At 42.8% G+C, this 15,586-nt stretch overlaps 1 protein-coding gene across 1 annotated transcript in view; it reads right to left on the bottom strand.

Annotated features, from left to right (window-relative positions):
• Positions 1–15,586, bottom strand: part of GPR39 (G protein-coupled receptor 39) — an 82,388-nt gene that overhangs the window by 4,526 nt on the left and 62,276 nt on the right. The window lies entirely within an intron of this gene.

Genomic DNA, 15,586 nt, shown 5'->3' with positions numbered 1-15,586 from the left:
AAATTCTAACTGTCACTAGGAAATGCCAACAACATGCTTTATTTGGCTGCCATAGCCCATTAACTGAGGCTGTTGCGGTGACCTCATGTCCATGCTCCTTTGCCTGTGCCACTTAACCCTGACCGCCCTGGTCCATCACGGTCTGCTGGACTCTGCTGTTACTCTCATCATAGTTAGCCTAAGCAGCGTTAAACCTCAGACTTTGCTTTTCTGTGATTTAATTAATGGCACAAAGGCAGGTTCTCAACATCTGCTTGTAAACTGACATTTAAATGGCAATTGTCAGTGGAATATAAGCATATGGTTACTGAGTTACGAGTCAAGTGCAGGCAGCGATGCAGTTGGTTCAGAGGGAGACTTTTTTTAGCCCTCATTTCACATTCACATACTTGTCCCGACTATACTCAAAGGTATAATGTGATATTAATGCCCTTTGCCTTAGTCACAAAGTCTTCCAACCATGCATCAGAGGTATTGGCTCCCAAAAGAGGAAACTACTGAGACCATCCCTCATTATTAAGTTTACTGTCATAAAGCAATACTAATCATGAGGAAGGCACTTCATCTCTATTTGATTCTGCTACAAATGGCTTTGAAAACACAAGCAAATACACCTTCTCGCTAATCAGGTTCTTGATGGTCATAATATCAGTCACTACTAATTCAGGAGAAGGAAAAAAGCAAAGACTCCAGTACTAATTAAGAATGTTACTTTCAGGAGGTGGGGTTTTGGCATGTATTTATATTATTTTAACCAGGATGCAAAAATCTTGCTTTTCATTAGAAATAGGGACATAAGGCATCAGTTTATTGTCTTTCTAGCTTTTAAAAAAAAAAAAATCAAGCCACAAAACGCAGTCTTCAATCACCGAGATGACCTTCCCAACTGCAGATCAATGCAGTGCTGTCTTCCAGCATCTGCAGCTGCTCCGTGCCTCCGCTGCTGCAGTTGTCTGCATGTGCAAAGTCAGCTACCATATGCTTATTGTCTACTGACAATTGTCAGTTAAATGTCAGTTTACAAACAGCTGTTACTTTCATTACTTCGAGTCTGACTTGTAAGTGCAGCAAAGAAACCAACCAGAATGATGCCGAATGGCTTTTGGCACCGCTCGGCACTGCTGTCGGCAGCAGGAGTGATGCAGACTGCGCTTCCTCAGCGGTGTTAAACTGAGGAAGACTGGAGCATCTCAAGGAGGGAACTGTCTTCTCTGCTCTCCAGCCCAGTGCTACGTTCTGGCAGGTAAGAGTTTGGAGAATTTTCTCTGGTCTACCAGCAGCCGGGTAGAATTTCAGATCCAAACTTTCAGCTTTTAACAGCTTCTGGTGAATATCTGGTGTTCAGCCACTATCCAGACAAACATGTGACTCAACCCCTTCTCTGTCTCTATCATCAACTAGCTGTTGATGAGCAGATGGGTGCACAGGGGCTGGGAGAGAGGACCACACCTTTTACTACTGCTCCCAATCTGGGTACTGCCGGCCCCTTCAGCTCCCTTGTGTTTAAGGTCAGGAGGTTTAAAAGCAAAATCCGGAGAGGAATAGTGGCATTTCTTCAGTGCTTCTGTGGAACTTAGACTGTGTCTGCCTAACTGCCAGAGCTGGCATCTCCACATAAATGGCTCCCTATAGCATAAATCATGTGCTAAAAGGCCTTTGTAGATCCCAAACAAGTCTTGTGACATTCAGTGCCATCATGCCTGCATCCTTTTTGTGCAGCCTGCCCTCATGATCTAGCTAGGAAACCTCTGTCGTCTTGTTCTCTAAGATCTAGAATGAGCATAAAAAGGCAACGGGACAGATCAGGACAATCCTTCAGTCACAGTGAAGTGGCCACACTCATCTTGCTCACACTCATTTGCTTCTTGAACAAATGCAGGAAGCCCAAATAGGCCACCGCGTTCTCCACAGTATTAAGAGTGTGCATAAAGTTCCAGCTGGCATGCAGACGCAGAGTGCCACATGTAACACAGGTGTGAGATAAGCTTACCACAAGGTTCCTTAGCGGTCTGCAGGTGTCCCCCTGTTCAACGTTAACAGCATCATTTCATAGGCAGCAATTCACAGCTGGATCTCGGCATCAAAGTCTTGTCAATTTGTGTCCTGCACTCTGTGCTACGCCTCATTGCTGTGAGCTGTTAAGTAGCTCTTTCTTGGTTACAGAGCTACTGCTGGAAGCACCACCAAGCAACTAGTCTATAAAACAGAAGTGCTGGTTTTGCTGCCCCTTCCACTAGTGACAGTTAACTTCACATTTCCCAAAAATCAGTCACTCGATCCTGTATTCAGTGCATAGACTGTCACAACCATCAATAAGGATTTTGCTTGAATGAGGGCTGCAGTGTGTGCCCTGTGCAGGATAAAGCATCTGATGAAGTTTAAAATGGGAAAAGAATACTAATCTAAACCTCCCTTTTCCCTCTCAACCACATGCAAGTTTCTTCTGCTGAAGGACAAACATTATAATAATAATAAGCACATATTGATGTATGTTGAGGTGAATATAAAAATGTATTAACCTGAGAGATAAATATTGATACTGCTCTGTCTGTGTCAATATTTAGTTCAAGGGACAATAAATTTTGATATTCACTGAAACAAGTCAATACTTGCATTGCTACATACATTTTGTATAAGCTCAAATTATTCAGCAACTCTGTTCCTTTTATCCTCAACTTTCAGAATCACAGATCTGCCTTTGAAAAATGCTTCTCTGGAAGGGAAGGAGGCAGTAAGTAAACTAACCCTACTTGGGCAGTAACTACAGGGAGAAAACAAGAGAAGATATGGCCAGTGTATATCTCCCAGTGATTTCCCCATCAGAGTTTCTCTAACCACCAGAGAGATCTGCAGGCTCACTTTGGGATCTGACACTGGATCTGGGCTGGCTCCTAAGTGTGCAGCCTCCTCGGAGAACAGGAGTTTCCTCATTGCTGCACATCAGCGACTTGCCGCCTTTGCTGTGGAGCCACCTTACGTATAGACCACATACACAGGAGTTCCACTGGCAAAGCAAAACCGAGATAAAATCCAGCCCCTGCTCCTGCCTGTGATGGTACTGCAGGGATAACAAGGACAAAGGAGGTAGCGAGAGAACATTTTTGTCACCAGCACAAGCAGGCAGATCTCCAAGTGCTCAGAGAGGCTCTGGCAAACACCTCACAGCCCTTCTCAGAATGGGTTTAAGCTGAGCAGAAGCCAGTAATGAACTAGTTATCGTTATAAATACTGCTGGAAGGATTAAGCATATGGCGTGGGACAAAGAGTTGAAAACCAGCTCCATGTACATCTGATCCTGTCAACAGCTTCCAGCAAAAAAACCAATGGACCAGCGATTCCCATAGCCTTCAAAGGGATTTGGGTCCATCTAGTGTTCATTACACTCCTCCTGGCCTCAAGGGTGCTGTACAACGGGGCCGCATCTCATTAGTGAGCACAGCTGGGTGATAGGACAGTGCTGTCCCACAAAGTGGTGCAATAAATGAAAGGCATTGAGAAGAACCAAGCTGCCTCTTGGTGCAATAAATGAAGCCAAACCTGCAAGGTCTTAATAAATATGTTGCTGTTCTGTTGCACGTAAAGTCATCTTTCTTCCAAATGAAGACCCCATTAATAGTCTGGCTAAATCACAAATGCTAAAGCAATGCATGCATTCTTCCCATAAACAGCCATTCTTTCCTCAAAACAGTAGTGTGTTCAAGTGTGGGGCAGTGACAACACAGGGAATTTATTTTTTTTTCCTCATTAAGAGCTTCCATAGATAACTGGAGTTGTCACGCGTATTGAGAAGAATTTCACACAAGTATTTGCCACCCTTGGCATCAGAAAACCACCTGCAGCTGCTTTTGATACTTCATTTCACAGGTGACTACATGCCAACATAAATCATCACTAAGATCCAGGAGATGTTAGCAGAATCTGAAGTGTACATCTTCTCACTCAGACTGGACTACACTCTCCCCCCTCCTCAAATATCCTTATGGGTGCCACAACAACACTGAGCCCAAACTGGCTTGTCAGAGGTTTTGGCCCAGTGTTGTGTCATTGGGTCAAATCAATAACACACCAGACCAGCGTGCCCACAACTCCTCTCTCTGGTCGAAATCCCTGCATCACCCAATGGTTTGCTCCATTCAGGTCCTCCCTTCTCTGCTGCACACATTTCTTCTCCTTGACTGGCAACAAAGTGCTGCTCTAGGCTGGACGCAGCACTGCAATATCAGGTCAGCCACTCAGTGAGGCAAATTTTGTGTCTCCAGCAACCTGAACTCTAATAGAAACTAATGCTGAAGGAACCTGCCCAGAAGAGTACCTGCGCTTTCTTGCAGAGTGCTGATGCTTCAGTCTCCGTTGTACTTCAGTCCTCTACAACTGATAAACACTGTATTGGGTTAAGAAACATGCACATTCTTATTAAACAAAGAGAAGATTATGAGAGACTTACAGGGAGCTAAACCAAAGTTTCAAGTCTGTGTATCATTGATCCGTCCAGCTGGGACTTACAGGGCACTACAGTAAAATCTTTTCTGACTCTGCAGCATTAAAACTTCACAGCTTCCAGGGATCCCATCACACACTTCTCCACAGGCAATGGCAAACAGAGCTCTTCAGAGCAATAAGCTATTTTTGCTTTGCACTGTCACTTAAAAGCCCTCAGCCATTAGGTAGAGTGATACTAGATGCATCAGCAGTTGTCAAGGGAATGTAGATATGCAGAATATAATTAGTGAGGACACAAGTGTTAACAGTTTTACTTCTTAGCAATTTAAAAAATCTGACAATTATCTTAAGTTCTTAGCAGGGTCAAGTTTTGCTTCTCAAATATTTTAAAATACTGCTATTTCACAGTGCAAACACTAGAAAAAGCTAAAAATACTCAAGGAAGTTTCATGACAGAAGTATCGTTACTGAACATGAGCAGTCTTTTTGCGAAACGGTTATTAAAGTCATGATATGCTTTTAAAAGCCATACATGCTCCTACATTACCAGAGGAAATCATGTTAGTTTTAATACTTTGTATTGAGTTGGTGTGGCAAGGTTTTGGTAGCCCAGGGGCTACAGGGGTGGCTTCTGTGAGAAGATGCCAGAAGCTTCCCCTATGTCTGATGATAGAGCCAATGCCAGCTGGCTCTGAGACGGACCCGCCACCGGCCAAGGCCAAGCCCATCAGCGATAGTGGTAGTGCCTCTGGGAGAACAGATTTAAGAAGGGGGGAAGCTGTGCAACAGTCATTGCAGCCGGAGAGAGGAGTGAGACCCCCAGGTCAGTGCAGAAGGAGGGGAGGAGGTGCTCCAGGCGCCGGAGCAGAGATTCCCCTGCAGCCCGTGGGGAAGACCACGGTGAGGCAGGCTGTCCCCCTGCAGCCCAGGGAGGTCCACGGGGGAGCAGATCTCCACCTGCAGCCCGGGGAGGACCCCACGCCAGAGCAGGGGAATGCCCGAAGGAGGCTGTGACCCCGTGGGAAGCCCGTGCTGGAGCAGGCTCTGCACAGGACCTGTCACTCCTACTCTGATTTGATTGGTAATAAATTAAATTAATTTTCCCCAAGTTGAGTCTGTTTTGCCCGTGACGGTAATTGCTGAGTGATCTCTCCCTGTCCTTATTTCAACCCATGAGCCTTTTGTCTTATTTTCTCTCCCCCGTCCAGCTGAAGCGGGGAGTGATAGAGCAGCTTTGGTGGGCACCTGGCATCCAGCCACAGTCAACCCACCACATACTTAAAAATTATGGAGACAGTAACACATTTACAGCCACTGTTATGCAGCAACAATAGCACCTTTGAAACTCTTCCCCACACAAGTTCCTACCTTTAATGGTCATTTATTTCTTCTGTTCCTTATGTTAAAAATTGTACTTCAAATACAAGTTTATCTTGCTCTTCGGCTTTCATCTTCCAATCTCAAACTTCATCTTAGCGCTCCTCATCAGCTATAATTCATTCTTAAATGTGCACATGTTTACACAGAAATGATGGTTTAGTCTACAATACTGTAACGGGACAGTTCATTTTCAAAGTGGAGTGCCGAAGCAGCATCCCTGCAGCATGGGTAGCCCCCCATGTGCAGGTTAGCCTTTCAGGTCACTATGCCAGCACGCTGCAGTGCTTTTCTGGGGACCTCAACTCTGTGGCCATAGCGAGCTGGTCACTGCAGAGCCAAGGCTGCCACAAAACATAAAAGCTAACAGGAGAATTTCATATACTCCCTTGTCCTCTTTGGTGCTTTCTCTCACACAGGTGGGCAAACGGTCATGAAATCATTATGCCTCACAGTAAATACCAACTTGGCACTTGAAGCAATGGTCAACTGTTTCATTCAGGTGCCCATCTCAAGCAGTTTGTCAATAAAAGCTACAAAATCCAGCATCTACTTTTGAGTCATTCATTTCCATTCACTACAACAATTCTCCAGTAAAAACATAAAAGAAATTTTTAATCAGGGCTACTTTGGTGAAAAGAAGATCAAGAATATTGTGGAAATATACATAGACTCAGCACCAGAAGACATACCATGGTAAAATGAATATATTTTAAACTGCTCATTTTTAGAAATTTTAACATTCCAGCTGTCAGAAAAGACATTCTTATTGGAAATTGTTATTTCTGCATTGAGAAAGCATTTTTAAAAAACACTAATATGGACACAAATGTGTAGAAAGGAACAGGTTTAGTTTTTACCAATGCTTCTTCCTTGCAAAACAAATTCTTGCCATGGTTCCTTTGATTTTCTTTAAGAAAGAGTGAAGACTTGTTTTCTTTCTGCATTGGTGAAACAATGGGAAAAATACATCTTCCATATAGATCTCATTTAAATTCTGCGTTCTAACTAGCAAACACAATTTGGAATCGAGAGGGTTTTTGTTTTTACATTACAAAATCAGCCGTTGCAACATTAAACAGCTCATCTATTGCAATTCAGCAGGAGAAATCATTGAACAATCAGCTGCAGAATACAGATACAGAAAGACAATATATTGGCTCAGCAGATACATAAGATACTCATGAGCTCCGCCAGGAAGACAAGCTTGAGCTACATGTTACATGGAACTGATCACCATGGGGCAATCAGCAAAGCTCTTCCTAAACGAGAGAGATATTATCATTCTCCAAGTCAGATTTTTGTACCAAAACCCCTCAAATTAAGAAAATGCTGTTTGTAGCAAGTGAGATGAAAATGGAATTATTGATACAGAAATGGTAGCAAGATCATGCTTGCCAGCTGCTTTAAAAAACAAATGCAATTGGATTTTATGTTCAGCAGCCTAAGCGAGAAGAGAAACCAAAGCAAATTGCCATAAAAATTATGTGCAGTTATCCAAATTCTACACCAAAACCCACCACAGGAAGCAGGATCCAGGCAGTAGAAGAGCAGAAATGCACCAAGGCAGATGTGGCACGAGTGGCACGAAGGCTGACAGCTCGGTGGCTGAGCTTTGGCACTGAAGGCCCATTTATTTTTCTCCTCCGTCCCTGAGGAAGGTGACTATGTCAGCCCAGTAAGATACTGGTACCTCAGTTTCCCTTGATGGGAGGAAAAAGAGTTAGAGTGCTGCTTTGGATCAAACCTCCCATTTCTTCCTCTACCCTGATTTACCATCTGGCCACAACAGTTAACGTGCACCACCCAGAGCTAACCCCACTGCATATGGCTTGCCTTTGCAACTCTTCCATCATAACATAATATATTTTATATATTTACTGATGTGGGTGAGGCTGGCTGTCTCAATCAGAAGGTATGTTTCTGCTGAAGGAAAGGTGGGTGGATGCTGCAGGGCGGGGCACGGTGTAGTATAAGAGAGCCATGGGGGGAACAGGGCAGCAAACGGTACAAACAGGTCCCACCCCAGACCAGAACACGGGAGCCGCTAGTCCCCAGGAGCTAATCCTCATGGAAAATCATCCAGGAAAACACCTACACAGTCCAAATATTTCTTTTTGCCCACTACAAATCTGGGATGGGCAGGTGAAAGGCTGCCTGAAGGACTCTCACGTTCTTCTAAACACACCGACAGCCTGCTCTTTCTGACAACAGCGAGCCTTCTTCTGCTCTGAACAGATTCCTCTTCAGAGGGAAAACAATAAACAAATGCAGTCAAAATGAAAGCTGAAGTTTCACACATCTTCAGAACAGAATTTGTTTTAAGGTTTAAGGAAGATCACAATCCACAGGAGAGTGAGGAAGACTCTCTTGGCTGAAAACAGTGTGTGAGAAATGAAATGAGGTATTTCAGGGCGGCAGACGGCTATCTTTTGCAAAGGGTGGGGAGAGGGGGAATCTCTGATTGAACCATCTTCAATACAGCCACAGTGGCAATTCCAACACCACAGGTGAATGAAGACCGAATTCCAGTCTGACTCCTTGAAGCATGTCCTGGCTATCATGTTAATGGGGGAAATACAAAGTAACTAGTACACAACAAGGCAGTTTTATTCTTTAAATTAGGCCTAACCTTGATAACTTGGATCAAAGCCTTGGGTAGTGGTGAAGCTATCCAAAATCGCACTAAGAAAAATCTCCTGGCCAAACACTGCTTGTTTGCAGCTTCCCTCCGAGAAGGCTATTCAGGGAGCAGTAGTATTTCCATTGCAGCAAAGTCTCTTCTCTGCTAACACCTGAATCTCCTTTTATTTACATTTCAGAGCTGTCCAGAGAATCGTAATGAGTGCAAACATATCAAAACCTCCTTTCTGAAAACCTTTTCAAGGAATATATATACAAGATCAAGAGTTTTCCTCCCCCTTGCCACAACCTTGGCAGCAGCCTAATTCAAAGTGCAAGACTCAAAGTCTCCCCATATCAGGTGAGAAGGCGAATGTGCTCTGTGAAATGGCATTCAAATAAACACCTGAACACGGATTCACCAAGCATGCGGGCACCGTTTCGTTTGGGAGCCTTGTGTCTGTGCTGTGATATTTGCACTTTGCTTTCAGATAGCTGCTGGGGACTTCCAAAATGTCTCAGCTAGCTGGCACGCAGCAATAGCTCACAGCAAACGTCAGACAGCGTTTCTTCCTCTCCTCCACAAGTGCAATCTCAGTCTTGAATCTCAGTATTAGTAAAAGATATCAGCTCATTCTGTTATATATAATTTATTTGAACTAAACCCCCTTATAATGATTTTTAACTTCAGAAAAAAATAGTGCATGTTCCTTTCTTTATCCAAGCCATACAGGGTACATTTTTGCTGGCCTTTTAACTCTCTTTTATTTCCTTGAGGTGAATCCACAGCTAACTAGAGTATTCCAGGTGGAATTGGAGCATGCAGCTCCCTCTATCTTTTGTAGCACCTTTCCAAGAAACACTAAGAACTGTAAGATATTACTGCGGACCTGAGAAAACTAATTAAGCCAGAGCTCCAACTATCCAACAGCTTGCTCGCTCCCTCTCTTCTAGAAAATACAGGAATAAGACAGTGCTTTTTAGAGGAAATCCTATAAACAAAGAAGAGGAATCAAGATGTGGCAATGTGTTTGATTCAATTATGCTATTTTTAATGTAAATTCTGGAATCTGGTGATAAATATGGTGTTTTCTGGAGCACAGTGAAGATGCAGGGGATTTTAGCAAGGACTAAATCTACCCTACTGTAAATTACAAAACACATTTTTTCTTCCAGCCTCATGCAGCTGGCTCTAGCTTTGGGCACACAGTACCACAGTGATGGAGAAAAGTCTTTTACAATAACCCTTTCACATATAATAAATATATGACTATGAAAGAGAGAAAGAAGATCACTAAATATCAGTATTCACAGCAACAGAGAGGGCAATTATAAGCATTTGGGAACTTTCCTATGCATTTATATAGCACCTTAAGTTCAACTGCTGGTCTTCAGTTTGACCCGTACCATGACAGAAATAGATAATCCTATTGCTTCTGACATTGCTATGTAATTAAGTAGCTGCTCTGCCCCCATTAACATAGCTATATCCACTAGACTTTAATTTCTCATCCTCTTTCCAGAATGGCCTCTTACTTTGAAATAAGTTTTTCTACTCAGACCTATCGACTAAGACGTCTTGGGAAGAGAGATTTTTAGATAACTTCTTCTTGAGCTTTGTAAGGTTTTCACCTGCTAATGAGTGAAACTCTAACTCCCAAGAGCTAACAGAACTAATTTTTCTTAAAATATTCAAGATTAAGAGATTAAAACAAAAAGTCTAAATCATCTTCTTATGTGGCAATAAACTTCTTAAACCAGTAAGTCATGTAGCAAAAGACAAGCAGCTGCCTCCTAAGATATTAGAGCAAAAATGGACTCTTATCTCCTTGAAGTCAGACAGCCAAGGGCCAAGATTTGGTGCTACAGTGAACCCCAGGCAGCTGTGCTGTGGGCAGTAGGCTGCCCTTACAAACCCTGCCTCCCACCTCTGAAGTCAGGGAAAACGATTTTTGGTGGCTGCACTGGTAAAGCCTATTACAGCAAAACACGCAGGAGATCTGCTTTGGGGCACTGAGACCCTCGATCTCTTTACTAAGGCAGCTGGAACACGCAAGGTCCTCAATTTGCTGCCACACACTAAGCAAATAATGTCATCTGATTTGCTATAAGAATCTTCCATCTACAGAATCTCCCTAAATCCAGAGACAGCATCTTCAAAAACTAGACATTTCTTTCCTAATGCTTTCCATTTAACCAAGTTAATTTTATTGGACAAAAAAATCCTGCAGAGGTGGAAACTAATTCAAGGTAGGTAAAAGCAATCATGTACACTGGTAAACAACAAGAAACAACATGGAAGAAAACCATATTTTCAAAGGCTGGTACATAACACCGGGATTGCACTTGCTTTGCTACCGAACACCACCTCACTACCTCAGTGATTGCAGAAATCGTGTTACGCTCACTCAGAACTTCACAATAGGATCAGATCCTGAATGCATCTGAAGACCTATTTAATTAGTAGCAGATCACAAAGACCAAAATTTACTCAATTGTATCTTCTGGTAATAGGAAGACAGTTTCAGTTCTTACTACTGTAGCCATATTTCTACAATATACTGTATTATTTTTTAAATTCTGTGTGCAGTCAGTCATATTACCATGCCCTACAGGAGGTTTTTGCTAAGTACTTAAAAAAAACCCAATGCACACAGTGTAGAAAAGCATCACAGTATACTATGAAGACTCGTGCTTAATTTTACATTCTTTATTTGGCCAAAATAGTAGTTGTTCTGCACTCAAACTCATATTTGTAATAAAAACCCCACTCAGCTGCTCATATACTAAAGAAACAATTCATGACTGAATAATGTACCAATTCAAAAGCAATCTCTCTAAGCTACAGGAAACCTCTTGAGTTGCTAGTCTGAACAAAATGAAGCCTCAACAAAATGAACCACTCTGAAACTAAATGAAAATTTACCAAATTGATCTGAACAAGAAAATCTTATGTACAATGCAATGTTTTTAGCCACCACAGAAAAGCCTGTTATGTTAGAGATCACCTCTGAAAAAAAAAATCACACCAATAAATCGAAAGATGGTGTTACTGTTTGTTTGCTCATTTTTCTAAAGCAGGATATTTCATTTTATAACGGGATAGTGGGTTTATAAGTTTGTCTTTAAATAGCACCTGGCAAGTGCTGAAAGAAAAAAAAACCAGGAATTGAAATGTCGGATGTTTTCTTAAAAGGGATGTTCTCTCTTCTGGCTTTAATTTGTAATCCACATTTTGGTGCACCTGGCACCTCACAAACCTCTCCGCTCCAAAGTTACTCTGAGATCAGTATACCAGTAGCCAGCCCAGTCTAAAAAGAAAGCATTTGGTTTGTGCACTGCCATAAGCTAGTGGAGCAAAATGATTGCAGATCAAAATTATGAGGTTGCTGGAGCAATTTATACTGCCAAGATGAAGAGCAGAGGGAGGGACAAGATGCAAATGCTGGAGGTGCAGTCATCCAGCAGCGCAGCAGGAGCGTAAAGGGTAATGGAAGAAGGGGAGAGGGGGACGGTAAGAGAGGAGGGTTGAAGGCAGTGATTGTATCAAGAATCACTTATTTTTCCGAAGCAGCATGCCACAAGAAAATGTTATTCCCACTGATCCAGTAAATGATTCTGTTTTCCATGGAGGTGGCTACAAGGAAATAAGGGGCTGGTAGAGAAGAAGGTCTAGTCATGCAAAAGCACAATTTGCAGTTAGAAGCTGATTTTGAACAAGAGTCAGACAAGAACACCTTTAGGGAAGACACATAGCTCAACCTCACCTAGGACTACTAGGCCATAAAATGGCAGTTACACAATTAGCAAACACAAAAGGCTCTTTTAATAAATAAATAAATAAATAAATAAATAAATAAGGTCAGCAGGGTCAAGGCTGGGTTAAGAGGTGTTGGTGGTGTACGTGCCAGCAGCAGGCAGGGACTCTTTCCCAGACTGAGACACATACTGGGTTGGGCTTTAAAGAAAGCTACTTCCTGATCTGGTCCCAGGGGCAAAATTAAAAGTCTGTTGTAACAAGATGAGCAGCAGCATTAGACATGTGGGACTCAAAAGGACATTTTACCCATCTGAAGCATTAAGAGAAAGGATTTGCATTGTACATTTGTATGGAACAAGGGATTTTTTTTTTTTTCTAATTAAGTGGTATTGAAATATGCAAACTGTGCGCTGTTCTTTCACTCCGCTTGAATTAGTGATTTACAATGACAGTTTACTTTTAGTTCCACACCTGGAAATAGCAGATAAATCAAGTGATAAGCTGCTGCTGATGGTCTCAAAATGGAGAGCACTTTACCCAAGAGTTCCTTGGAGCTTGCTGAGCTGGCACTGCATTATAGCAGATCCGGCAAGATTATCAATTAATGACAGGAGCTGAAGCCAGTTACGACACTGTAACAAACTCCATTGGTGCATGCTCTGCCTTGATGTTTTTAAGGGAGAAGAAAGAAAAAAGCTACTGCCTTCAGAAGGTATTTCAGGAACAAATGAACATTAGCAACCTGCTCTTCATGAGCACTAAGCACGCCTTGCAGTAAAGAAAATTTCCTGCGAGCCCAAGAGCCACAGGTACCTCTCAGATCTGAGACAAATCCCTGGAGAAAGGTGATGGCCTCCACCCTCTCAGCCTGGTGAGAACTGGAAACAAGGCTCAAAGCACTTCCCCAGGATGACAGGCTGCTGGGCCAAAGCAGCAGCTGAACATTGTGGGAACTGTCCCCAAAAGCAGTGTGATGTGCGGAGAGGAGCACACATGGCTCCCATTTGGTACCGCAGCACTCAGGGGCATGCAACACTGGCTGGAACACTGCTGCACCCACCTGCCCTGGCTGGGAATAGGGTCAGGGACAGCAAAATCTCTGCCAAAAAAAGGTCCATTTTCTAATGTCTGCAGTTGTCCATTCAGAGGAGCAGCTTTCCCGCACCGCTGGTGAGGAAGCTCAGCGAGGCTCCCCCGTCCCACGTGTCCTTGGGAAGTCCCTGTCCCCCAGCCAGGACAGTGGTCTGGGGAGTCTCTCTCGCAAGCCAGCAAACATTTCTGCCATATTACCAATGCCCTGGAGCAAAGAGGGGGCATCTGATTTGGGAGAAAAGAAAAACAGAAAAAACCCTGAGGCCAGAAAACAAAACACCGGCACAAAGAAACCAGGCGCAGTGGTGAAGATTGACTTTTGTCTCCTAGAAACAGTTTCAAGAAAATGCCACAGCTCATTTATGCTGATCCACTCTGGGTTTTGCTTGCCCCCACCAGCCAATTTGGCACCTCCCCAACGGTATGCTGTTGGTTTCCAGTGTAATGCGTCTGGGAAATCTAATTGTTTCAAGAAGCACTTTCTAGCTCATGAAGTTCTTCAGAGCTGCCATGCTCTGTGGCAATCAAAGTGTCTAAATAAATATGCAAAAGTGTGCTCAAGCCAGACAGCGTTCCAAGGAACCAAGAGAGTTTTTTCCCCATTCAGTGCGGATCCAAGTAGTTCACAGTTTGTTTTTGTCAATACCAGTCATGCACTAGAGCACACGTACCAGTACAGAAGGGTGCAACATGCTAACACTCAGGCAGTGTGCCAATACAACAGGATTAACACCAGGGACATGAATGCAAGATACTAGCAGCCAGGAAACACACACACTCACACATACACACAATTTAAGCTGTTCTATCTCAAAGCTAATGGAAAACCTCTCTTAATATTGCATGTAGAAATGCCTGATAGTTGTAAATAACTTTTTCTGTGTTTAGTTCATATATAATGAAAGAGCAGTGAGCAAATGTGGTTCAGTACTCAAAAGAAGAGGCTGCTCAAGCAAATGCATCTTAAAGCCTGCATTCCAGAGCCACTCTCACTGTGCCACACACTAATGGATTTCAGTGACAAAACACAAGTGTTATACATTTAACTATTAGACTTGTTATGCAGCTTTAAAAGCAAAACAGTTGTTCCCACTTGCAAGCAGGAAGGTCCTATTCTCTCCAAGTAAAAATACAAACCATAAGTTCACTTTTGATTAGAAAAACAAGACCAGTGATAATACACAAGCCATAGCTGCACTTCAGAAAAAAAGAAAACGTAAAGCCTTGAATTTGAAGGTCACAGTTGCTCCTTCCAAAGGCCTCCTTGGTGGAGGAGTTTAACATTTCTTGCTATTTTAGTTAGGCCATAAGCTAGTTTTCGATTTAAAAAGCTCTTACGTCATGCTGAAGCTAAGCACAATGCGTGTCAGCACTCCCTGGCTTGGTGGAGCACCGAGGCCCTTTAAGACATTCGTTCTTGCCTCCTAATTCCCATATAGTTTGAGTTGTTGGGACCAGGACATTGCACCAGGCTGGCGACTGCACTTGTCCCCAAGTGAACAAGTGTCTCACATCCAAACATGTACAATTAGGACTCCCTAGCAGTGGCACCAAGGACAATGAGCTGCTTTAGTTATGTGAGATCACAGCTGTACTGTGTTGGGTATGATACAGACCCAAGGCAGAAAAGGTAATTCCTGCCTGAACACAGGAAAACAGGTGAAACAGGTAGATGCCCAGGTAAACTGTAGAGGCCTGCATGAGAGAATGCTCTTTTTTTTAATAGATGGGAAATAGGACCACAGGTGTTAAGAAATTGCCTCAACATCAAGAGAAAGCACTATCCTGTGGCAGAGCATCAAACAGACCTGGATGTCCACATGAAGCCTTTCCTTCTCAGCTCTGATGTCTTCCTGAACAAACTTACCAGCCAGAGCAATGGGAAAACATTACTGCAGCCCTTTCCCATGGCTAATATATTCATACTATGCTGACAGACTTCTTTTCAAACATCTTAAAAACCCCAAAAAATCAAAATCTTACTGTTTAAAAAAAAGAAACCCAGAATTCCATAATTTACAGAAGAATGTCTCCATGGTTGTTAGATGTTAAATGCTTTACCACGACAATTAAATGACTTGAAAACAAAACCAAGTGACAGGTATATTTTTTCAAGATCACTGATCTTTCAACTAGGGGGAAAAAATCCCAGCTTTAATTGCACGAAGCTGCATATCATACTTCCTTCTCTTGAGATTTCATTATAGGCCTGAAACCAGAGAATTGCATTGCCAGCTCTTGCCTGCTCTTCCAGCTATTTCTGGTTTTTAATAATTATTCATTAATTGCACACTA

This window comes from Aquila chrysaetos, chromosome 6, assembly GCF_900496995.4.
Source record: "Aquila chrysaetos chrysaetos chromosome 6, bAquChr1.4, whole genome shotgun sequence".
NCBI classification, from domain to species: Eukaryota; Metazoa; Chordata; class Aves; order Accipitriformes; family Accipitridae; genus Aquila; species Aquila chrysaetos.
Note: the sequence above shows the minus strand (reverse complement) of the source record. Positions and strands in the feature narration are given on the sequence as shown.